Below are 25,776 nucleotides of genomic sequence, written 5' to 3'. Positions count from 1 at the left end.
TCAGAGACAAGTGACTTGCCCAAGATCACACCTTGAATCTTTAGGAAAGATCTTTTTCCCTCTTTCTCTTATGTAAACTTTTCCCTAAAAATCAGATCCAGTTTCTCCTCACCCACATAATATTTTGGGAATATTTTATGCTTGTGGCTCAGTTATTTTCCATAATCCTTTCTGGTGGTGTAGACCAGCAGGTTTCTTTCATGCTGTCACGACCGTTGGTGAGTTGTGTCCTAGGATACTGAATTTATGCTACACACTGGTCTGAGCCTTTTCTATTATCACATGCCATCCTTTTGCCAACCTTGTGCGGTAAGTGCTGTTATTATTTTCATTTTCAGATGAGGAAACTGAGACTTAGAAAGATTAACTTGGTCAAGGTCACCGGGAGGTGCTGCACCCCAGATTGGAAGCCAGGTAGTTGGACTCTTAAATCCACACTCATATTTGCTGTAGCTACTCCAGAGTCCCCTGTCAATAAGGTGGAAAACTTGCTAGGGTTCTCAGGGAGCTGTGTTGCAGAGGAGGCTTGATCAGAGAAGCCCATGAAATCCTCGGGGGATTAGGAGACTGTTGGGCACCCCCCCCCCCCCCCCCCCCCCGCCTTCTGGGAGCAGCCAGCTAACCAGAGCTCTGGGAAGGAGAGAGCAGAGATGGAGGCAGAGAAACTCTAAAGGATACAGTGTGTGTTGAGAGCTCAAAGTCGTTTCCAAGTCGCTTGGGTAAATGTTCTCGATGGCCAGGGAATTAGTAGCCAAGGCAGCTACTCTCTGTCACCACCCCTCCGGCTTTTTGCCTAGCCGAACTGACCTGATTCTCCAATCCCCTGGGATCCCAGGTAGCTATGAAACACTGCTCTTTTGAAGAGAAGAGAATCAGGTTGCCTTAGTTACTGCAAGGGTAGGAACACCAAGCTCAGGTGCACATAAGGGGAGACAAGGCTCAAAGAAATGGGAGTTGGAAGGTGGCTGGCGTGCTGCCACACAGCATCTTGGATAGAAGAAGTCTTGGTCAGGTTTTGGTGGCATTTTAGGGGTTGCCAATTCAGGTGCAGTTGGCAGTCCATGCTGACTGTCAGGAGCTCTCTCTGGCCATGCCTGCCTCCAGGCAGTGAGGATCTACAGCCCCCAGCTCAGCGAGGGGCCCTGGATAAGACCCCCACTTCCCTTGGAGAAATGGCTTGGGTGACATCTCCTAGTGCTTCCACTTGGACAAGGGCAGATGGCTGGATCTGGGCTGAGTGTGTGTGTGTGAAAAATTCACATGCCCTGCGTCTCCCAGTATGGAGAGGGCCAGCCGGCTACAAACCCTTAGGCAGAACAGCGAGAGTCCCTGCTTGCGGCTGACGGGCTTCTCGGCTGCCTTGAATCCCTGTTTCAGAGTGAGATAAAAGAAGAGAAAACTCAGAAACTGGATACAGTGGTGTTTTGTTATTTAACCTTCGCCAGCAGGCCATTAAGCCTCCAGCTCCTGAGCAGTAAACCTCTTGCCAAAATAATTGAGACGGGGACAGGCGTTTAGTGTTGCTGTGTTGGGAGAACATAGAACATTCTATAAAGATGCTGGACACAGTGGGGGATGGAGAAGAGAGAGTGAGAAGGAAGGGAAAAATGGACAAGTGCTGTGGGTCACATCCTCCCCTTCCCCCTACCACCCCCGCCCCACCTCCCCAGCCCCATTCGCCTCCTCAGTGCTTCTACCCATGACATCTCACCGGTAGAAAGAAATGGGATCTTTCAGTTTCAAATGTCTGCCAAAGAAAAAAGACCGTGGCTTAAGTTCTCACTCAATGGTCAGACAGAAAAAAAGTGAAGCTGCATCAAGATTAGGGACACCTTTGTTGCCTTTTTTCTTCCCCTGCTCCATTCATCACACTCTGGCAGCCAGGACACCAGGCCAACGGCAGCTGCTGACTTTCCCCAGCCGGCTGCCTGCTGTTGCTGGGCCTGGTTCCGTAGCAGCCCAGCTGTCCCCACACTGTCTTCCTCGCTGCCCAGTGGTGGTTACTTGTTTCATTGGTCACTGGGGCAGCCTTAGGATCCACTGATTGGTACCTGACTTGGAAGGATAAAATAGCAAGATACAGGCATCAGGTGGCTGCTAGGATGAGGTGACCTTGGGATAGCCTTCTGATCGAACATCTGTGATGGCTTTTCTTAGATAGGACTCTTAGCATTTCACTTTGTATTCTAGGAATTTCTTCCAAGTGCGTGGCTTGTCTTTGTATTACTAGCAACAAGAACAATAACTGGCATTAACATTGGTGGTAATGAGGATGATAATAGTTATATTTAATCATCGTTATCTAGTATCTGTCACGTGCTCATTGTATATTCCTGGCATTTTGCAAATGGGGAAACTGAGGCTAAGAATGGTCAAGTGTTAAATTTAAGGTCACACAGGTAGAATGAGGCAGAATTAGAATCTGAATCTAGGCCCATCTGATTTCAAAGCCTTACTCTTTGCACCACTGCACAATCAATAAATTTGGAGAGGGGGGGAAGCAGAGGGAAGAGGACCTTTCTAACTACAGAGAAACCAACAGAAACACACCTATCAGCGTCTTGTTCTCTGTGGAGGAAAATGTGTGCTTCCAGCCCAACATTGGTCTGACGTTCCACACTATTCCCTGCAAGTAGATAAGGTCTTCATAAAGATCTTCACAGGGCACCAAATCAAGTTCTGGCCCCGTCACTACACGTAGTAAGTGGCCTTGAACAAGTTTCTTCTCAGAGTAGGACCTACCTACCCCCGGAGAATGAAATGACACCAGGCATGTCAATTCTTAGCCCAGTGCTTAGTGCACATGAGGCTTTCTAATGGGAGCTGTTACTCGTCAGGCTCGTTTGCCCTCCTGTGCATTGGTAGAGGAACAGGAACCATTGTTCCTTCCTTACCAACTCAAGTGTCTTCCTGTAAGCCAGGGCTCATCTGAGCCAGATTGACATCAGAGCTTGCAAACCACCTTGGCAGCCCTCATTATATAAATAAGTCAATAAATTCTTTTACCCTAGTCTTATCGGAGACAAGCCCTTCTTTGGAATTTCTGGAGTGAAGTGACTCTTGCCAGTGAGCTGGCACCAGGGCTGTGTGTGAAGCAGGGTAATGAATTGCAGTTGTCATGGCAGAACTAAAAAGGCTGATGCAAAAACTGGAGGTATCTGGAATTCATTTGTAACTGCTTGATACCATGTCTCTTCGCTCGAGAAGTGCCTCCCCCCTCCCCTTCACCCCCAGGACTGTTTGAGAGCTGTTTGAGAACCTGCTGATTTTAGCATGGTGGTGGTGCAGAAGGGCATTGGTATTTATCTCGTCCCACCCAGCCAGGGGTTGGCCATTCATTCAGCAGGTATTTATTGAGTGCCTACTGGGCTTCAGGCTCCGTTGCTAGTGCTGAGGATCAGAGCAAAGTCCCTGCTACAGCAGGGTGTACCCTTGGGCAAGGGAGAAGGGCAAATAGTTGAACAGATAAGTTGCATTATAACTGGGGGCTTGGTGTTCTCTAGAATTCTTTTCCCCATCTTAGGAAGATGGAGGGACAGACCTGTCCGCCGCACCTGTTGGCAGTTGTGCTGTGAATTTAGCTTTGGAACTGGAGACATTTGTGCCTTCAGTAGGGTGTTGCCAAGAGCCTGTTCCGATGAGCTGGGCACTGCGTGCGCTAAGAGCTAGAAATGCGAGAGTGAGACACGACAGTCAGTGTCCAACTCGTAATATTTACTACAAATTAGTGAGAGAGTCATCAAGCTGGGCAAATATAGTTGGAAATGCCAGGCTCTCTGAACCTGGGTTTCCTTCCTCCCCTGTTTCATCTGGATTCCTTTAATCAGAAATATTTATTGAGTGCCTGTAAAAGGATAGGGTGCCTGTAATATATAAGGCATTGTCCCAGCACTGGAGACTCAGCAGTGATTGGACCAACAAAAATCCTGTCTTCATGGAACTTAGACTTTAGAGCAGAAGTTGTCAACGTGGGGAAGCCTCAGAACCCCCTGGAGGCCTTGTTTAACTCCACTCCCCAAGTCCCACCTCTTCCCCCATCCCCCAACTCTACTCAGTAGGGCTGCTGTGGGGCCTGGAAATTTGCATTTCCATCAGGTCCCCAGGTGATTCTGAGAGTCTTTATACTTTGCAGAGCCACTGGCATTTGGCTCATTGACTCTTCACATTAACCTGGGAGAGAGTACCATATTATTCCTGTTTTATAGATAGGGGAACTGAAGACAGCTGGTGAGGTAACCCAGCCCTCCTTCTTATGCTAAAGGAAGTGGTTTCATAAACAAGCACTGTTTACCTGCATAGCTCTGATTGCTCGGAGCACAGCAGTTGTTCTAGGTCTTTTGCTAACCTGAAGCCCAGTGGTGGCAAAATGTGGAATGGTTTTCTCCTCCATTGTGAAATAAAGCACAGGGAAGCAGGAAGTCTAAGGGGATTCCAGAAGCCAGAAGGACTTCTCTTCACATTAGAATGTATAGCATTTATGTATCCATACTCTGGAGAGAATCAGAGGACATCAGTGCTGAGCTGCTCTGCAGAGAAAGAGTGGAGAAAGGGTCACTGGGCTCCTTCACCCCTGGGAACTTATGCCATCCGCCCAGTCCTACTTCAACACTAAGGAGTGTAGCAGAGGTGTGTGGAAGAGGTAAGGCCCTCTTCTCACTGAATCCTCACAAACCCTCTAGGGAGGCATTGTTTGTGCTGGTCCCCTTGACCACAATTTGGATTTTACATCCCATCCTTGTCACCTTGTCACAAGTTCTGTGACCTTGGTTAAGTTATGTAAACCCTCCTGAGCCTCAATTTCTTCACTGGCAAAATGAGAATAAGTTAGAACATACTTCATAGGGTTGACCAATACCAAATTAGAGGTGTCTCATTATATTCAAGTTCCACTCTCTGGATAGTTCTAAATGCAGCAAAAGGCCTCCTCAGTATATTTTATAGCTTTATCGATCATTATATAGTCACTGCTCAATTCATATATTTAGAGTACCAGGTCTTTTGGACATAAACCACTTTCTTTTTGTTTCTCTGAAAAATCTGATCTTATTTAAGAGATAAACATCTTTCCAGTAAACAATGACTTTTGCTAGATAGGACTATTAAAAGATATCTTAACAGCTCAGGGAGTTTCAAAACCAGCCTGAGTGCTTTAGTTCCATTGCTGACGTAAAACAAACATTTGCCAGCTGCCAGTGGAGACCCTGGGTATTTCATCAGCCTCCTCACTGGTCACCCAGACCAAGTTGTCAAAATGTGGTCCCAGACTAGCAAGCATATTAGCTTCTCCTAGGAACTTGTTAGAAACACAGATTCTCATGTCCACCTTTGCCCTACTGAATCAAAAATTCTGGGAGTGGAGCCCTGTGATCTTTTAAGGGCCCTCCAGGTGACTCTGCTGCCCCTTCAAATCTGGGAACCACTGGCCAAATGTTTGCAGGCAGAATGACCTAAGATATTTTGTTAGTGGTCACAGGCAAAAATTTGACCAGATTTGAAGAACCTTCTGAGCCCAGGTAGGTGCAACCAACTGAAATGGTCTTCGTTGCCTTACGAACATTTTAGTATCATCCCCAATCTTATTTTGTCCAAGCTGGACCTTCAGCAGGCCCCACCATTGCTCAGCATCTTTGCTTCAAGCTTCAGTTCACAAATGAAGTTTAGAAAGGCCTTCCCCATGTACCTTCCGTAGTAGAACAGCTTGACTACCTGGGTGTTCTCCATCCATGGTTATTAGGTAGCCCAGTGCATGCTATAGGAGTGCACTGAGCCAGGAGATGAATGCTCCTCAGTTGTGAGTTTTAGATTCTCTCTGGCCCTTCTTCAGAGCAACAAGTCACTTGCCTTCCCTGAGCCCTAGTCTCCATTGCTCTACCACAGGGAATAATAACCCTTGATCTCCTTTCCACAACAGCGATAGGAGCTGGGGGACAATAGGATCAGTCAGTGATTCTCCAGTTTGATTGCATGTTGGACTCACAAGAGGGGAGTGCTAAAAAATACCCATGTGTGAGATGCCTGGGGGGCTTAGTCAGGTAAGCATCCAACTTTTGGTTTTTGTTCAGGTCATGATCTCACAGGTTCATGAGTTTGAGCCCTGTGTCAGGCTCTGTGCTGACAGTGCAGAGCCTGGTTGGGATTCTCTCTCTGCCCCTCCCCACTCTCAAAATAGATAAATAAACATAAAAAAAAATACCCATGTCTGGTCCACTCCCAGACATTCTGGTTTAATTGGACTAGGGTATGGTCTGGGCATAGGATTTCCAGGGTAGAGCCAGATTGGAGAACCATGACCGTAGGTAAATACTGTCTTTCCTCATAAGCACTTGTAGAGTGTCAGTGAGATTACATGAGAGTACCGTCTAAAAGGTTTTAAACTAAAGATTTATACAGTTCTACCTAGAAAAATTGAGATGATTTAGGAAGTATTTAAAAAATAGTTGTGGAAGGGAAGAAGTAGATCTATGGGGGATGTCAATCACCTTCCCATTGAGCAGTTTCCCCTCTTCTGTACCTGTCTTGTGATTTCTTTCCTGGCATGTTAAGGATCAGAGAGATTTAGGTTCATCTTTGCCTTAATGTGAAAATCTTTAAATTCCCATTGCAGCAGTAATGCTTCTGAATAAATTGGTCTAAGCTGCTGTGGAGATGTAAGCCTGGGGGTTGGGCCTCCAGTGCATCTTCTGTCTGACCTCAGCAGAACCCAGTCTGGATTTCATACATACATCTGTGTCCTTGAGCCTCCAAGAGAGTGGGGAGTACAGACATTGTCACCATATAGATCATAGCCTGTGGGTAAGAACTAATAATAGCTAACATTTATTAAGACTTTAGATTATGCCAAGGTCTGGGCTGTGGGCTCTGAATGCATTTTCCAATTTAATTCTCATAGCAGCCCAATGAGGTAAGAACAGATACTATCTCCATTCTGCTGATGGGGAAACTGAGGCTTAGGGAGTTTGAAAATTTGGCCCAGGATTATAAGCTAATAAGTGGCAGAACCGGGATTCAAAATCAGTCTGCCTGCCCCCAAAATGCACGTTCTTCAGCATCCTGTAGGTCAGGCAAGGCTGTCAGGGAGAGCAACACTGACTTCATACTGGTAATTCAGCCCAGAGCCCCCTTCACTATGGTGATTCCTGCAGTGGCGACTTCTTCCAGTGCTCAGGGTCTGTTTGGAGAGCCAGACTTTTGTGTTTGCTCTACTCGTTTTAGCAGATGTCCTCCTTCAGTAAGCAGGGTGAGTGAGCTGTTTTTCTGAGTATAGTAGGTTTTACAAAATCCCCCCAGGGTTCAGTGACCTGACCAAATTCTTTGGTCCATGGTGGTGATCAGCATCCTTCTTCACCTTCCTTAGTGACTGTGTTCAGTAGAGCTCCATCTCTTATTACTTTGGCACAAAAGACTTAGCAAGAATCAAGTTCCTCTTGGACCTTGGTGTCTTCACAGCACATGGGCTTGGTCTGCAACATTCTTGCTTGCCCAGCGGAACATGCTGTGGGATTTTTGTTTGGGGTTCACTAGAAGTCATTTGGGTCATCTCAGGCCCAAATTGGCTCTAGCTGGGCATGAGTTACCTTGCACTTCTTTGGCACATTAGGTAGAATTGAAACAAAAGAATACCTTACCTGCATGTATTTGGTTTTTGGTGGGAGCTGTGCTAGGAAAGGGGTACAGCAGTGACCAAAGGCAGACATTGCCCTTCATGGAATTTATAGAGAAATAATGAAAACATAATGTAATTACACACTAGGAAAATCAAGAGGATCCTGTGTTAGAAAATAGCATTTCTGGGGCACCTAGGTGACTCAGTTGGTTAAATGTCTACCTCTTGATTTCAGCTCAGGTCATAATCTCGTGGTTCCTGAGTTCAAGCCCACATCAAGCTCTGCTCTGATAGCGTAGAGCCTACTTGGGATTCTCTCTCTCTCTGTCTCTCTGTCTCTCTCTCTCTGTCTGCCCATTCCCTGCCCATGCTCTCTCGTGCCTGCATGTACTCTCTCTCTCTCAAAATAAATAAACTTAAAAACATTTTTTAAAAGAAAATAGCAGACCTTGTGAATGACACCAGGGGTCAAGCCATAAAGTTGTAAAGTTCTGTAATTAGAAACTAATTAGAAACACTGAATTTGCTTTTACCTTTAAATAAAGTACATCTATAATGATGACCTGCCTCCCTCTTTGACCAGGTTTTCTTAATCCCAGTCAGTAGCTTTCACATTCAATTTAGTGGTAACAAACACGGTTTCTTCTTAACTTTGGCCAAGGAGCTAGGTTTCCCCTGAGGCAGCATCGTCTATTGAATGCATACATCTGGACCCCCTAAGAGTGGCTCAGATGCAGATTTCCAGGCCCAGCCAGTCAACATAATCAGAATCTACGGGTTATGTGGAACTCAGACTCCACATTTGTAAAAAGAACCCCCAAGTGATTTTGATACCCTCTTAAGTTTGAGAACCACTGAACCCAACCAGGACTAGAATCCCTCCAGCCTCTTCTGCAACCTGGCCTACTTCTTGGTCCTCATAGCAAAGAAATCTCTTCCTTTCTTCAGGCATCTGTGGATTTCTCTCCAGTGTGCTCAGGTGTTCCCTCTCCAAGAATCAGTCTTCAGTCTGTATGCTCCTACCCCATACCCCTCCCTCTGAAGAACACGGGAGTCCTGTAACCACTGGCTCCATAACCCCTATTCACGTTTTAGTGCTCCCCACCCTCCCCCCCCAATGCTCTGATCACAGTTCCAGAAAGGTCACAGGAGCCACACAGTGATATCTTCCTTGACTTAACAATGTGGCTGCCCCTCCTCCATCACTGATGTCCTTTTTTTCCTTTATTTTTATTTATTTTGCTGAGATATAATTGACATATACATTTAGTTTTAGGTGTACAATGTAATGATTCAGTTTTGTATATATTGCAAAATGACCATCACAAAAGTCCAGTTAACATCCATCAATACATAGTTATAATTTTTTCTTCTTGTGATGAGAACTTTTAATATTTACTCTTAGCAATTTTCAAATAATGCAATGCAATATTGTTAATTGTAGTCACCGTGCTGTATATTATATCTCCAGGGACTTATTTTTATAAATGGAAGTTTGTACCTTTTGACCTCCTTCACTTATTTTGCCCATCACACCTCCTGCCTCTGCCAACCACCGATCTGTTCTCTGTATCTGTGAGCTTGTTTTGTTTTGTTTTGTTTTTGGATTCCACGTATGAAATCATACAGTATTTATCTTTCTCTGTCTTATTTCACTTATCTTAATGCCCTCAAGGTCCATCCATATTAACACAATATTTCATTGTTCTTTATGGTGGTAGTATTCCATTGTATACATACACCACATTTTCTTTACCCATTCATTCATCGGTTTCCATATCTTGGCTGTTGTAAATGATGCTGCACTGAACATGGGGTGCAGATACCTTTTTGAATTAGTGTTTTCATTTCCTTCAAATAAATACCCAGAGGTGGGATTGCTAGGTCATATGGTAGTTCTACTTTTAATTTTTTTGAAGAACCCCCATACTGTTTTTTCATAGTGGCTATACCAATCTACATTCCCACCAACAATGCACAGGCATATAGTGGTGGTGTTGACACACCTCCTTTATTGGCAGTCACTCTTTTTTTTTCTTTAAATGTTTATGTATTTTTGAGAGAGAGCATGTGAGAGCATGCACGAATTGGGGAGGGACAATAAGAGAGGGGGGCAGAGGATCCCAAGCAGGCTCTGCACTGACAGAAGAGAGTCTGATGCGGGGCTCAAACTCATGAACCATGAGACAATGACCTGAGCTGAAGTCAGATGCTTAACCAACTGAGCCACCCAGGTGCCCCAGCAGTCACTCTTCTGCAGGAAAGGAAAGGCATTTTTTGGCCTTATCTCCTATTGCTCTTCCCTAATAGTGTCCTGTGACCAACCCCAGGCTTTCTGCTACCTCCTCCACAGTGAAAGCTCAACTGCCCATTTCTAGTTGTCTGCTGGACATCATTTCTGGGTCCAGACAAACACTGCATGCAGTCAGTCTACCACAGATCTAAACCTGAATCCAGCCCTGGTCTCTTGCCTTTTCTGCCATTACCATGAGAAAATGCCACTCTAAACCTGCATGGTTCAAATTCTGAGGATCCAAAAGGTATACAGCAAAATGTAGGTACCCCTCCCACCTGGTCCCCACTTACCCAGTTCCCCCACCACACACAGGCAACCCCTGTTTCCATCATCTGGATTCTTCCTCCTATCTGCCAATTCTTCTGCCCTTTCTTTTGTAGACTCTGACACCTTCCTTTTCTGTTCATTCCTATTGAAGCTTAATTGAAAATAAAGACAAAATGAGAGGCCTCCCCCTCCAGCCAACCTGTAGCCTGCTTTCAGATTAGTCTTACATAACCCAATGCTGGCCACCCCTCTCTTCATACCCTTTAGGGCCCTCCTGAGTTTACTGAGGGGCATCTTTCTGAGTTTGACAGTCAAAACCTCTCGAAGCTGGTCCCACTCCATTTTCTACATCTCTCATTCTTTGCCTCACTTTCCTCGTTAATAAGATGGTGGTGATAGTAGTATTGACCTCATACTATTTTTAAAGATATTTTAAAAATCTTTTTCCCATGCACATTTTGGAATCTTGTAAATTTTGATATAATTTTAAACTTACATGAAAGTTGCAAAAATGTAAGAAATTTCCATACACCCTTTACCCACATTTACCAATTTTTATGTTACCCAGTTACCTTATAGTCTCTCATTTTCCCTACGTGTAAGTTTGTGAGTCTATGTATGTTTGTATATATATACAAACGCATATAATTTAATATATAAGACCATTATATATATAAACCATTTAAGAGTAAATTGGTTATTACTCAAGTTAGACATCACGTCTCTTTGCCACTAAATACTTCAGTGTTTAGTATCTTTTGTGTCTGAATGCCTGTATATGTGTGTATAAGAAACAAAACATCCCCTTACATAACCATACTTCGTAAAATTTCAGTAAGTTTAAATTAAACTGCCTAAAATACTTTACATAGTGCCCAACAGCATTGTAAGTGCCAGTCATTGTTAGCTGTGGTTATGGAGCTGTCTTCGTTGGTCCTCTTGCTTGTAGTCCACCTCGGTTAGTGGCAGTGCCCAAACATGTCCTGCACTTTGCCATTCTCCCGTTGTGGGCCTGTTTCCCAGCCCCTGCCTATATCCAGGGAAGTCCCACCTCCCTCCCAGGCCACGGGTGATGCTACCTGCCCCATGGGGCCTTCCCTCTTCCCTCATCCATCATCTCCCTCCCTCCTCCTGCCTGGAAGGGATCTACTTTAAGTCAAGTCTGTTCTAGTCAAAAGCAGGAAAAGCCCACACGAGGTGGTTCTTGAAAAAGAGGCTGCTATGAGCTTAGATTTCACAGGAATCTAAGAAAGGGAATAGCAGCCCTCATTGCTGGGCAGGTGGGAGCTGCCTCTGGAGGCCATGAGAGGTTTCTGCTGCCTCCTGAAATCTACAAACAACAAATCTAAAATAAATTGCATAAATTTGCAAACCTTGTTTTGAATCAGTTCTGCCTCTAACTAGCTGTGTAACTTCAGGCAACCTACTTAATCTCCTTGAGCCTCAGTTTCCTGGTTTTCTACAAATAAGGCTAAGCATAAGAAAATAATAGCCAGGATTTTATTGAATGCTAAGTGCTATGCTAAATATTCTATATTTTTTAGTTCAGCCAGCTGTCACACTGACTATCTAGGAGAGGTACTATAACTCTCCCCATCTACAGAGGAGGAGGTGGAGGCATAGAGGGGGCTAATGTGATTTGCCCCAGAAAGTGGCAAAACTGGGGTTCAGTTTTGGGTTGTCTGGCTTCAGAGCTCTCACTCTTAAATTGCCATCCACTTTGAATCCATGGATTCTCCCATGTAAGGCACTTAACCGACAGCAAGCCTCAGACTAAATACTCAAAAATGTTAGCAGTTATGATATTACCACAGCATTAGATGACCCCTATCGCCTTCATGGCCCCAGCCTGTCTCATAACCCTTCAGCCCAGCAACCACAGCTAACTTGGTGTCCAGAATTTCAAATTCGTATGAGAAATGCTGGTTTGGAAAAATCACAGAGCTGACCTTGACTTGGACTCAGTCTGGTACAGGAAACCATGACAAGGGAAGCATCAGGGATGCCGTGGTGCCAACCACAGCAACTGTCTGCTCAGGACAGGCTGTGGGCATGTGGCCATCCCCAGGTCATTCTTTCTCGTAACTTCTAGAGTAGATTGTTCTGATTCGGTGGCAGTGAGTAAGACCTGGTGGTTACTGTATCTGAGCACATGCTGGATTCTGAGCTCTGCTTCTGGCCTCACCTCTGTGTGGCTAACTCCCACTCGCTTGTGTGATCCCTGCCTTCTTGCTACGGGAAGTGTAGGCTGTGGACCAGCACATCAGCATCGCCTGGGACCTTGCTAAAAATGCAGAATCTCAGGCTCCACCCCAGGCCCGCTGAATCAGAAACTGATTTTTGTTGTTGTTTGTTTTTTAAACATGAAATGCTACATGAATTTGTGGGTCATTGCGGAGGGGCCGTGCTAACCTTCTCTGCATTGTTCCAATTTTAGTATATGTGTACTGCCGAAGCAAGCAAAAGAAACTGCATTTTAACAAGATCTCAGTGGCCCTTACGCACGTTCGTGTTTGAGTAGCACTGACCAGACCATTCAGTACTACATTGCATAGCCTTGGCTTGTTTGTTCGCCTTAATTTTTGGTTTTTGTTCTATGGCTGACTGTGCCTCTTACTAAACTCTGATGTAGGGTATCCCACATAGCTGTATTATCAGTAAACACTGGATTATTACAACCAGTTATAAACACTGTCTGTGGAAAAGAGTTCTTAGCCTGTTCCCAGAGCTCCGCATGGGATGAGGGATTGAAGTTGGATGGGGTGTGAAGGTCAGTTGCAAGGGGATCACACCTGCTGACAAAAGGCAGGTCCTGAGGCTGCAGCGTATTCAGCAGCTGGATCCAAGCAGATGCAGACTGTGTGGGAAGTCCCCAGGGTAGCCGAACTCGGCCCTTGGGAACATGGGGCAGTAGGAAGTTGGGAAGCATTGGGAGGCTAGTGCCTGTGGCTCTAACACATAATAAGGAGGCAGCCCAGCAGGCACTTGGCAGAGATCACAAAGGCAGGGTTCCAGGCCTCAGAGACCAGTGGCAAGAGCAAGGAGGTCTGGGAATCCCCCATAAGCTTCCCAGGCAGAGGCTTGAGCCAGCGAAATAAATGGTGGACTCCCTGGAACTAGCACTGAATAGGACAAAAATATTGCTGCACAGGTACTAGTAGAAACAATGCCTTCAGCCAAGGCTTAGGCTGGTTGAGCCAGAGCCCCAACATGCAATCCCTGGTCCAAGCTAGGAGGAGCCTGAGTGAGGTGGTGCTGGGGTGTCAGAGGCCAGGCTTCTGGTAGGGGGGACCCAGGACAGGAGGGGCAGGGAGCCAGCTGTGGGCTGCAGAGAAAGTCTGAAAGACATCTAAAGACTGCCCTGCCTTCCCTGGTGTGAGGTTGGTGAGGAGGTGTGGCCAGATTCTAGGAGGCTTTCCCATCACTGCTTTCTGGGCCCCAGTTCACCTGTAGACAGCCTTTGGTGTAAATATGGACTTTGACCTGACACATTCCTGAGATGATGCCCATTGTCATCTCGTGGAACACAGTGACAGCCATCCCTGTGAGTGGGGGCTCCTAACACCCTCCCTGAGTTCATTTCTAGTTTGTTTGATGTTGGCATGTCTGTCTGTGTAAAATGACGGAAGAACGAATCATTAATGAGCTGGCCAAAGTCCCTTTGGGAAAATTCCAGGAAAATAAACCAATATTCCATCAAAGCCACAAATGGCTCTTTTTTTTTTTTTTCCATTCCTTCAAAGCAGGGTTTCTCAGAGTGTGGTCCATAGACCTCCTGCCTTAGACTCCCCCAAGGAGCTCATAAAACAGATTTCTGGGCCCCCACCTGAAATCTACTGAATCAGAATCTCATTGGGGCTTTCAGGAATGTGCATTTTAAATATGTTACCCAGAGGATTCTCATATGCCTTCAACTTGAAACCCTCTCCTCCCTGCCTGCATGAACAGTGTGTGTGCCCTGCCTGCTGTTCCTCCCTCCCTGTGCTGCTAAGCATAAGGGCCTCCTCTTGTGGGGAGCCTGCCTTGTCCCAGCTCTGGTCAGGGCCCCTCTGTGCACCCTTGTCACATGCACCCACCACGGAGCCATCATTCTTTTCGTGTCTGTGTTCTCCCAGGCCCAGCACAGTGGTGTCGAACACTTGATTGGTACTAATAAATGAATGGATACCCCTCAAGGCAGCTGAGAGGCCAAGGGAAAGTCACAGAGTAAAGGGTGAGGACTGCAAGCCTCCTGATAAGGAAGTCTGTCACCTTTTGACTCCTTTCTTCTTCATCTGGTCAAGTTTTGGAGCCAGAGGGCAAGCGTTGGACCCTGGGAGAGCCCATGGCTCTGATTGGCTGGGGATACAGCCCACCTGTGTGGGAGCCCAGCTCTGTTGTCTGCCGGTCAAGGAGACTCCTGATGTAGAAGACAAGACTCCAGGCCAGTTTGCCAGCCCGGGCCTGACCCCACATCCAGAGCCGCTAGCTTGCGCAAGCCACCTCATCAGACAGGAAGAGAGGTAAAGAATAGCGCTATTGGACCATGGAACTCCCACAAGTACTTTCCGCCAGTTTCTCAGTGTTTGTTACCCTGATTTTCTGTGTAAGGCTCTGAATTGCTGTTTGCCAAACCAGTAACTGTTGACCCAACAGAAATCACACAGAGAGAAGCCCTGGACAGGCTGTCTCAATCATGTCAGTGAAGGTAGAGCCAGATGCCTGTGATCTGATAACATGGCCCATCACCTCTGTCGAAAAACAAGATACATTTCCTTATTCTTCACTTGAGCACCATGAAACCTGCTTTGCAAGTCCAGGGTCCGTCTTCTGATCCTGCTTGCTTATCTCTGTGTGTTTGGCGGGCAGGGGACTTTTGAGCACCAGCAGGATGTAGAGGTCTTGGTGCAACTCTACGGTTATCCCAGACAGCTATGACCACAGGGGACCTCACTGACCTCTTGATGCCTGAGGTCAGGGTAAGGGCAGTCTGCTCTCAGTCCAAAGTAGGCTAAGAACCTTCCTTGGTCCTTTGAAAAGATAGGATTGGCTGAGTTCTAGGGGCAGGCAGAGCAGCTGAGACTTCAGTATGCAGTAGGCCCTCAGCAAATGCTTCTTAAATTGACTTGATGAAAGGGGAGCGTCCAGTTCTAGTTAATGTGGGCTGTGTTCAAATCCTCCGGATGTTTGCTGCTAAGGTTGTAGGTAATTACTGAGTTTCTTTTGTGCTTTCTTCATAAGGATATTATTTCTGAATCTACTCCCTTTCTCTTCTCATCTCCTCAAATGACACTTGATTTGCTTGTAGGAGGAGGACAGTGCTGTGCTATCATTTGGTCAAGATTTTATGTTCAGAAGTCTTGTTAGATGCTCTGGAAACTTCCTGGAGGTTGTGACAGCTGCTGGGTACCAAGGAATTTCATAAGCATTTACTGTTTTGCTTGTCCTCGCCTTCCAAATGAAGCAGCTGAGGCCCAGGGAGGTTAGGGAATTTATCAGGGTCACACAGCAAGTTGGCAAGATAGTCGGGTTTCCATCCAGGACGGCTCAGTGCTCGTCACTGCCACTTTGTCTCCTGGAGGTCTTTGGCTTGCATTGATGTAACATTGCTAACACTAGCTGAGTTCTCCACCACTTCTCAGAGGGTTTTGTGTATGTGTCCTGATTTGAGAATTAGTTAAGCTCTCGCACTCTCCAGGGTGCTATGGCTGGAATCCGGGCGCTGGAGGAAGTTCTGCGTCCTTCCTAGAGTCCACAGGCAGCCAGCTCCCACAGACCCTCCTCTGGAGGGCAGTGAGGACAGGAGGTGCTGCCCAGTGGTTGGTGGGTAGCATGGCCGGGGTGTGTGGAGGAGGTGAGGTTTTGATGACCCACAGGACACATGCTCCCTGTCAGCTCCCAGGCACTGCACCAGGGCCCTTCCCCCTACCATACTGTCCTCTCCTATTTCCCTCTCTGGCCCCTGGCCTCTTAGAATCTATAGCTGTTTGGAAAAGTGAGCATGGAGGCCTTTTGAGAAAGAGTCTTGTTCTCCAGTATTCCCAATATCCTCAACACACTGGAGAGAGACAGAGACAGAGAAGCAGGATTGTGTGGGAAGGAGAGGCAAGTGTATGGGAACAGTTCACAGTGTCGATGCAGTTGCTAACGACTCCTGGGATTTGTCTCCCAAATGTCCTGCTTGCACGCAGGGGCGCTGCCTGCCTTTGTGAGGGCCCACACCACACTGAATGATGTGTTATCAATACAGTACAATAGCCCTGGATGTCATGAAGAGCACGGTGTTAGGAGGACACAGCCGTGAGGAGATGGAAGGGCCTTTTTACACAGCATGAGCCAGCTTTTATTGTATAACCCCTGGGCCTACTGGCCCTTTGTTCTGTTTTCTTTGACAAAGGCTTTTTTTTTTTTAACTTTCTGATTAGAAACCAGTAGTTTAAGCCTGCTAATCACCTCTTCTGGCTTGGCATGTGGACCAGGGAAAGGCCATAGCACTTAATCTGTTTGCAAAGGCTCTCTCAGTTCCAGAAGTTCAGAAATGTAGTCACTCCCTCCACACTTAAAAAAAAAAAAAAAAAAATTATTCAGGGTAATTCCTACTGTAATTATAATAATAAACATTCTAAGGTGTATTACAAGGATACCTCTGTTTTTAAATGTTTATTTTGAGAGAGCACGTGTGAGAGCTGGGGAGGTGCAGAGAGAGTGGGGAGAATCCCCATCAGACTCTGCAATGTCAGCACGGAGCCTGATGTGGGGCTTGAACCCACAAACCGTGAGATCATGACCTGAACTGAAATCGAGTCAGATCAATGTACTGAGCCACCCAGGTGCCCCTAAATTAATGTTTTAAAAGGTAAACTTGAAAAATTATCCTTGGGGTGCCTGGGTGGCTCAGTTGGTTGGGCGTCTGACTCTTGATATTCTTTCAGGTCATGATCCCAGGGTAATGGAATTGAGCCCCGAGTCAGGCTCTGTGCTAAGAATGGAGCCTGCTTGAGATTCTCTCGCACCCTCTTCTCCCTCTCACCCTCTCGCACATTCCCACACTGTCCCTCTGTCTCCCTAAAATAAAAAGGGGCTCCTGGGTGGCTCAGTCGGTTAAGCATATGACGTTGGCTCAGGTCATGATCTCACCGTTTGTGAGTTTGAGCCCCACGTTAGGCTGTGTGCTGACAGCTCCAAGCCCGGAGCCTGCTTCAGAGTCTGTGTCTCTCTCTCTCTGCCCCTGCCCCTGCCCCACTCGTGCTCTGTCTCTGTCTCTCTCTCTCCCAAAAATAAATAAACATTAAAAAAAAATTTTAAATAGAAAAACACATAAATTTATTTTTGATTGGGGAAAATATAAAATTTACCGTTTTAACCACTTAAGGGTCCAATTCAGGGGAATTTAGCACATTCACGGTGCTGTGCAACCATCACCACCATCCATCTCCAGAACTCTTTTCATCTTGTAAAACTGAAACTTTGTATCCATTAAACTCTTACCTCCTCATTCACCTCTCCCCCAGCCCCTGACAAACACCATTCTACTTTGTTTCTACCAGTTTGACTGCTCTGGGTACCTCATATGACTGGAATCATATAGTATTTGTCTTTTTTATGACTGGCTTATTTTCCTTAGCATAATTCCCTTAGCATTTCCCTTAGTTGTCAGAATTTCTTTCCTTTTTAAGGCTGAATAGTATTCCATTGTATGTGTATATACTATATTTATCCACTCATCCATTCGTGGACACATGGGTTGCTTTCACCTTTTGATTATCATGAATGCCACTATAAACAAGGGTGTACGGATGTCTATTCCTGTCGTTGCCTTAAATCTCTTGGATATATTCCCAGAAGTGGAATTTCTGGGTCATATGGTAATTCTACTTTTAATTTTTTGAGGAACCATTACACTCTTTTCCACAGTGGCTGCACCATTTTACCTTCACACCAGCAGTGCACAAGGCTTCCAATTTCCCTACACCCCCACCAAGACACTTGTATTTCCTGGGTTTTTTTATATTAGCCGTCTGAATGGATATGAGATGGTATCTCGTGGTTTTGATTTGCATTTCCCTAATGATTAGCGGTGTTGAACATCTACACAGATATTTTTTAAGTTTATTTATTTATTTTGAGAGAGAGAGAGAGAATGAGTGAGCTGGGGAGGGGCTGGGGTGGGGGTGACACAGGATCTGAAGCAGGCTCTGTGCTGACAGCAGAGAACCTGATGCAGAGCTCAAACTCACGAACTGTGACATCACGACCTAAGCCAAAGTTGGACGCTTAACTGACTGAGCCACGCAGGTGCCCCTACACAGATACTTTTTAAAAAACTAACTCCTTGTGTCCTTTTGAATATAGAAAGGCAGTAAAATGTACATTTGAGGAGCTGAATCTTAGAAACCAAATTGCCTGGGTTTAATGCTGATTCCACTTCTTACTGACTTTGTCTCCTGGGTCAGCTGCAATATCTTTCTGTGCTTCAGTTTCTCATCTGTAAAATGGGATAATATCTAAACTGATCTCATGGGGTTACTGAGAGGATTCCAGGAACTAATACAGAGAAGCCCTATCGAATACTTCAAGACTCCTTACGTGTTTTTGATAACTTTAGGGCATCATTGCTGTGAACAGAAGAGAATCAGCTGCCTTCCATCAGCCAGGGGTTGTTTTCTTCTCTGCCTGCTTTTTTTTTCTCAAGTGGGGATGCTGGGGTGAGATGGTAGCTGGAATCTGGTGGTTTCCCACCCCAAGGTGGGCATGTCAGGGGGAAAAAGAACAGAGGCAGCCTCCAGTATCCATCCTGAAACTTGGCGGAATCTGGGTTTGAGAGTGAGTGTTTGCAGAGTGGGCAACTGGGAAATGGGATGAGGCCAGGCAGTCTGGTGGAAGGGAGCTGCTCTGGTCCCTCAGCGAGTAACTTTGACAGCCTCTAACCATCTGGATGACGAGTGGTTCCGAATGCCTTAAAGGAAGACAGTGAGCTAAGGGTTGATGTTGCTACCTCTGTTACCATAGGATACCACATCCTAAGGACCTGGATAACTGTCCTCAGGCCTGCGTGGCCTGGGTCCCCTGTGTGTCAGCATTTGGGCCTCCATATAGTGCCCCATCTGTAGAACACCAGCTTTTGTCCCAGAGAAATCAGGATTTCCCTGTCCCTGGGATAGATTCCAGGCATCTCAGGAGGACCCTGGGATTAAAGCTTTCCCTTTGTTTCCCAGAGCACATCTCTGCCTTGGTCCCCCCAGGGGAGGATGTCTTGGGAGAGTCATCCTCATTTCTGATCCTTCCCCAGAGCCTAACCCAATTTCCTTAGCCAGGCAGGAGGAGCAGACACACTGAAGGAAGGGAGAGCTTCCCCTCTCTTGCCTTCACCTGCTTAACTGTCTTTTCCAAGCCCAGCCTGAAACACCATTTACTCAAGAAATCACTCCCCGACTCCCCAGATGGGGCCAGGTTGAGTGTTTACATTCTCTCGAAGAGCAGTATTCTTTTCTTTTAAATCAATTGTTACAGGTGCTTGAGTAGCTCAGTTGGTTAAGTGGCTGACTTCGGCTTAGGTCATGATCTCCCAGTGACTGGGTTCGAGCCCAGGGACAGGCCCAGTGCTGACAGCTTGAGCTGTCATTTAATTTGAATTAAAAAAAAAAAATTAATCAATTGTTTAATGATAATTATTTAATTAGATCATTTATTTCTTTTTAAAAAATTATTTAATGTTTATTTATTTTTGAAAGAGAGACAGAGTGGGAGTGGGAGAAGGGCAGAGAGAGAGGGAGACACAGAATCCAAAGCAGACTCCAGGCTCCAGGCTGAGCTGTCAGCACAGAGCCTGATGTGGGGCTTGAACCCACCAGCTATGAAATAATGACCTGAGCTGAAGTCAGACGCTTAACCAACTGAGCCACCCAGGTGCCCCAACCTCATGTTATTTGTTTAATGTCCGCCTAGGACTTTTCTAGACAGCCATTCTCAAAGTGTGGTCCCTGAGATTCTCTCAGTGAGTCTGCAAAGTCAAAACTTCATGATAATACTAAGAAGTTATTTGCTTTTTTTTTTTTTACTTTCTATCTATAACGAGAGGACAGTGGAGTTTTCCAGAGGCTACATACTGTGTGATTTTGCAACACCCTCATGCAAAAGCAGATCTTAGGACTTAGCTATCTTCTCTTCAGCTGTACATTAAAGAATTTTGCAAAAATATAAAGTAATGCCGCTCTTCTCACTAATGTTTTTGGAGGGGACTTAGAAAACATTTAATTATAAAAACATTTAAATTATACATGTATAAATTAAAAACATTTAATTATAACATTGTTTATGTTAACATGTGATGGGATTACTATTATTTTCAAAGAAATAAGTGTTTTCACATTTTCTCTGATTCTAATATGGTAAATATTGATAAATAAAACTCACATGAACAAAAACTCTTTGGAGTCCTCAAGTTTTAAGACAGTGAAGGGGTCCTGAGACCAGAACGTTTGAGAACTATTACCCTAGACAAGACTCAGCAACCTTTTTCTATAAAAAAACTAGATAGTAAATATTTTAGGTTTTGTGGACCATACTGCCTGTCTTAACTACTCAACTTTATAGCACAAAGGCAGTCATAGATAATATGTAAACAAATATTGGCTCTGTCCCATTGAAAACTTTATTTACAGAAACAGGCAATGCATGAGTTTGGCCTGCAGGCCCTTGTTTGCCACCTCCTGCTCTAGACTGTAAGCTCTGACAGGTCAAGAACCACATCTAACTTGTCAATTACTTTATCCCCTAACACCTGCTTTACTTAGTAGATATTTAGTACTTTTAACAGAGTGTTTAGCTGCTGGCAGTACAAGTCAGAAATAACAATGGCTTACCTTCAAGATAGTACTTTACTTCTTTATCACATTAAAAAAATAAAAAAAGGTCAATCAGGATTGGAGTGGTGGTTCCACATAGTCATCAAAGACCCAGGTTCCTTATACTTCTCTGTTCCACCATTCTTAACAAGTGACTTCCATCATTAAACTCATGGCTCAACAAAGCTTAAAAAGCTGCAAGAGAATAAAGCTGATTTGCCAATAAATTCACTGCCGATCACAACAAAACGTTTTTAAACAGATTCTCAGCAGCTCAGTATTCATCATGTCCAGCATATGATAGAATAGGTACTTAGAAGGAAAGACTCTAGAGACCCAGAGATGGTAGAGGTGACGGAATTAGCAGCAAATGACCTTAAAGTATTATGTTTAAGAATTCAAAGGGAGATACGGGGCGCCTGGGTGGCGCAGTCGGTTAAGCGTCCGACTTCAGCCAGGTCACGATCTCGCGGTCCGTGAGTTCGAGCCCCGCGTCAGGCTCTGGGCTGATGGCTCAGAGCCTGGAGCCTGTTTCTGAATCTGTGTCTCCCTCTCTCTCTGCCCCTCGCCCATTCATGCTCTGTCTCTCTCTGTCCCAAAAATAAATAAACGTTGAAAAAAAAATTAAAAAAAAAAAAAAAAGAATTCAAAGGGAGATAAACCAGTAGAGAAATGGAACAAAATAAAAATTCTAGATGAAAACTGCAGTATCCCAAATGAGAAATCCGCTAGATGGATCTAATAGTAGCCTGGATATTGTAGGAAAAAGGAACATGAGTGTGAAGTCAGGGCAAAAGAAACTCTCCACACAAGGCACCGAGAGAAGAAAAGCTGGGGAAAAAAGGTGAGAACCTCAGCGATCTGTGGGACATCAGGCAGTCTAACACATGTGTATTTGGATTCTTTTTTGGTTTTTAATTTTTTAATGTTTATTTACTTTTGAGAGAGAGAGTGTGAGTGGGGGAGGGGCAGAGAGAGAGAGAGAGAGGGAGACACAGAATCCAAAGCAGGCTCCGGGCTCCAAGCTGATGTGGGGCTTGAACCCACCAACAGTGAGGTCATACCCTGAGCTGAAGTCAGATGCTTAACCGACTGAGCCACCCAGGCGCCCCTGGATTCTTGAAAGGAGACAGAGACAGAAATTGAGGAAGAAAATATATTTGAAGATATAATGTCCAAAAAGTTCCAAAGTTGATGAAAAATATCAACCTATAGATCCAAGAAGTTCAACAAACCCCACGCAGGAGAATCATGTGGAAAACCCCATCCAGACACGTCATAATCAAGTTGCTAAAACCTAAAGAGAAAAGAGAAAAACCTTAAAATCAGGCAGCGAATAAATACTATGTACAGGAAAACAATGAGTACACTTTACTGTCTTCTCATCAGAAACAAAGCCCAAGTATAATTGTATTATATCTCTACAGTGCAAAGCTTAAAGCTGGGGAGAGGTTGGCGGGGGGGGGGGGGGGGGGGGGGGGGGGGGGGGGGAGTCAGCCTACAATTCTCTATCCAACAAAAAAAATCCTTAAAAGTGAGGGTAAAACCAAGATATTTTCAGATAAAAGCTGAGAGAAATTGTCACCAGCTGACTTACAAAAAAAGAAATGTCAAAAGAAATTCTTCAGGCTGAAAGAAAATCTTATCAAATGGAAACTTGGATCTCCATAAGAAATTAAGGGCCCCGGAAATATAAAAGACTTCTAAAATTTTTCATAATTTCTTTAAAAGCTAACTGTTTAAAGCAAACATAAATAGTATATTGTGGATGATGTCTTTAAAGTAGGAAAAAGAACAACCAAACAGATGAGACAAATGGAAAACAACTGGCAAGTTCGTAGACTTTAATCCAGCTGTATTAATAATTTATTAAAAGTAAATGGATTAAGCACTCCAGTTAAAAGGCAGATACTGTCAGGTTGGAGGAGAAAAAAAAAAACAACCCTCAAGTTTATAAGCTGCCTATGATAGATTCATTTTAAACGTAAATAGACAGCTGGGCTAAAACTAAGAGGATAGGAAAACACGAGTAGTAAAAGGATGGGGAAATACTAATCAAAAGAAAACTGGAATAGCTATAAGACAAAATACAGAGTGTACGGACACCAGAGTATTACCATATACAGAGACAGAGCTTTTGTAATAATGGGTTAATTCATCAAAAAGACATAGTAATCCTGAATGTGTACATACCTAATAGCTGAGTTCAAAATACCTGAATAAGTGATTGGATCCAGTAGAGCAAGTTTTCCGGCTTTTTGCAAAGGGAGGGATTGATGGAGGCATTTCCTCATTCTAAGCTGATCTTCTTTGAGTCAGTGATGAGGACAGAGGTGGGCAGAAATAAACTGAACTCCATGGCCTCATTCTGTGCTCAGCGTTGTGACCATCTGTGTCCTTCCTGTGCCTCTCAGAAAGCAGGCCCTGGGGCTCTCTGATAGGAGCCCTTACAGATAGTTCCCACAGGGCACTTCACCTCTTCTTGACATAAAGCATTTTCTGGAAACTGCCAGTCTCACATGAAATGCCAGCAAGGACGTGGGGCTGTTGTTCCTGAGGCTGGAGAGGGCTGGGGTCTTGGAGTGATGGATGTGGTCAGTGTTGGTCACTGGGAACTTCAGGTGTCCCAAGGTATAGGATAAGATGGCAATGTCCACCCTAAGGCTGACTCCCGCCACTCAGATATTAAAAGGGTCTGAGCCAGCATCAGGTGGGACAGGGGGAAGGGGTTAAGGGAATTTTTAAGCAATAATGAAAAGTTGCCTGGAAGAGAGGGAGGAGGTTCTCAGATGAGGTGTGCCTGTTTGGCAGAGAGCTGCATTGTTTCAGGCTGCCCCATTTACTGACAGTCCAACAATGATTCCTTCTTTCCTTTTTTTCCTTCTTTCCTCCCCCCCCCCCCCCCCCCCGCCAAACTTTAAAAAAATTCTGGTAAAATCCACATACCAAAATGTACAGTCTTAAGCATTAAGCACATCCACATTGCTATGCACCCATCATTACTGTCCATATCCCGAACTCTTTTCATCTTGCAAAACCAAAATTCTGTACCCATGAAATTCTAACTCCTCATTCACCTCTCCCTCAGTCCCTGGCTACCACCATTTTACTTTCTGTGAATTTGACTACTTCAGCTATTTCATGTCAGTAGAATAATACAGTATTGGTGTTTGTGTGACCGTCTTATTTCAGGTAGCGTCATGCGCTAGCATAATGTAAGGTTCATCCATGTTGTAGCATGCGTCAGAGCTTCCTTCTTTTTAAAGGCTGAATAATATTCCATTGTATGTACATGCCACCTGTTGTTTTCCCATTCATCCATTGATGGACACTGGGGTTGCTTCCACCTTTTTAGCTATTGTGAATAATACTCCAGTGAACTTGAGAGTATAGCACTGATTTTGTTTTATTTTGTTTAAAGGTAATGAGGTGAATGTGGGCACAGAAGTTAGTGGTTCAGGACACTGGTGTGACAGCCTTATTTCACACTTGAGACCTAGAACAAAAATGAGCATCTGGGAGAATTTATCCTTGTAAATCTGCGTTTTGGAGAGGACAGAGCTGTTGAGATCGTTTGGGAGCTGAGGTCTTTTAGAGTCTGACCCACCCCGCTGGCAGTTGTTGGCCCTTTGTGGTCCCCATGGCCACCGTCTGAGTTCAGGTGTCCTTTTTGGCACTGGCTGTTGTAATCGTCTCTGGCGAACAGGGTGGCTAGACTCCAAGATCATTTCCCAACAGCTCAGGTTGCAGCTCCTATTGGAATTTTCTTCCATAGGGCTTTCCAGAGCAAATCGCTCTTCTCGGAAACTTGTCATGGTTCTCCAGTACCCATAGAAAACCCCAGAATTTCTGAACATGACTCAGGGCCCCACTCTGGCCTTCCTAATTCCTTCCCCCTCTCCTTCCCTCCATTCCTTCATTTATCAGTTGGTTCATTTGTTCAGCCTGTGTCCTACATTTTTGTATTTGTTTCTGACATGTGTGTCTGATATTGACTCATTCAAATGGTGTGTTAAAGGGCCCAGCACATAGTAAATGCTAGAATGTTTATGATTAAAAGGGTTTTGCTTTCTGGGGTCTCATGAGCTCTTCACTGACAACCTTGTGAGGTAAATTCTTTCATACCCAATTGACAAGTTGGAAAATGGAGCTTTAGAAGTGCAGAGAAATGGGTTTGTTATTGGTCCTTGGATCAAATTGAGAACCAGAACCAGTGGTTCTGGTTCTGAATGTGGTGTTCCTCTGAGTGACATTGTGGCTTAGTGAGGCCCTAGGAAGCTGGAGGCAGCAAGAATAAATGCTCAGGGGCTCTGGATGTGTGTGTGTCTCTCTCTCCAAGTAAAGAGGCCTTGCTGGGGCTGAATTTGATTGAAGAACCATGAAAAGCCAGTGTTTGTAGATGTTCACCTAACAAAAGCCCAAGTGTAAAATGGTGTCTTGTAGCATCAACAGAATTGGCTGTTTTCCCAACTCTGGAAGGATATATAATGATAATATAAGCTCATTTTGGAAGGAGCATGCTTTTTTTTTTTCCTCTTCTCTCAACATAGGCTTCATGCCCAGTGCAGAACCCATTGTGAGCCTTGAACTCCCGACCATGAGATCAAGACCTCTGCTGAGATCAAGAGTCAGACGCTTAACTGACTGAGCCACCCAGGTGCCCCCATGTTTCTTTCTTTATAGGGGACCCAGAAGCAAGGAAAAGCCTTACTAAATACGTTGCATTCATGCTGATAAAATTCTGAATGCTTGGCTGGATCAGCCAGGAAGTTGGAGCAAGTAGGTGG

General features: G+C 45.0%; 1 protein-coding gene and 1 non-coding gene across 2 annotated transcripts in view; one reads left to right on the top strand and one right to left on the bottom strand.

The window, feature by feature from the left end:
* Window positions 1-25,776, top strand: part of WWC1 (WW and C2 domain containing 1) — a 154,074-nt gene that overhangs the window by 6,024 nt on the left and 122,274 nt on the right. The window lies entirely within an intron of this gene.
* LOC125147212 (U6 spliceosomal RNA) lies at window positions 12,524-12,627 on the bottom strand. The gene has a single exon (XR_007145060.1). It is a non-coding gene; the product is annotated as a U6 spliceosomal RNA (small nuclear RNA).

Source organism: Prionailurus viverrinus, chromosome A1 (genome assembly GCF_022837055.1).
Source record: "Prionailurus viverrinus isolate Anna chromosome A1, UM_Priviv_1.0, whole genome shotgun sequence".
NCBI lineage: Eukaryota > Metazoa > Chordata > Mammalia > Carnivora > Felidae > Prionailurus > Prionailurus viverrinus.
Note: the sequence above shows the minus strand (reverse complement) of the source record. Positions and strands in the feature narration are given on the sequence as shown.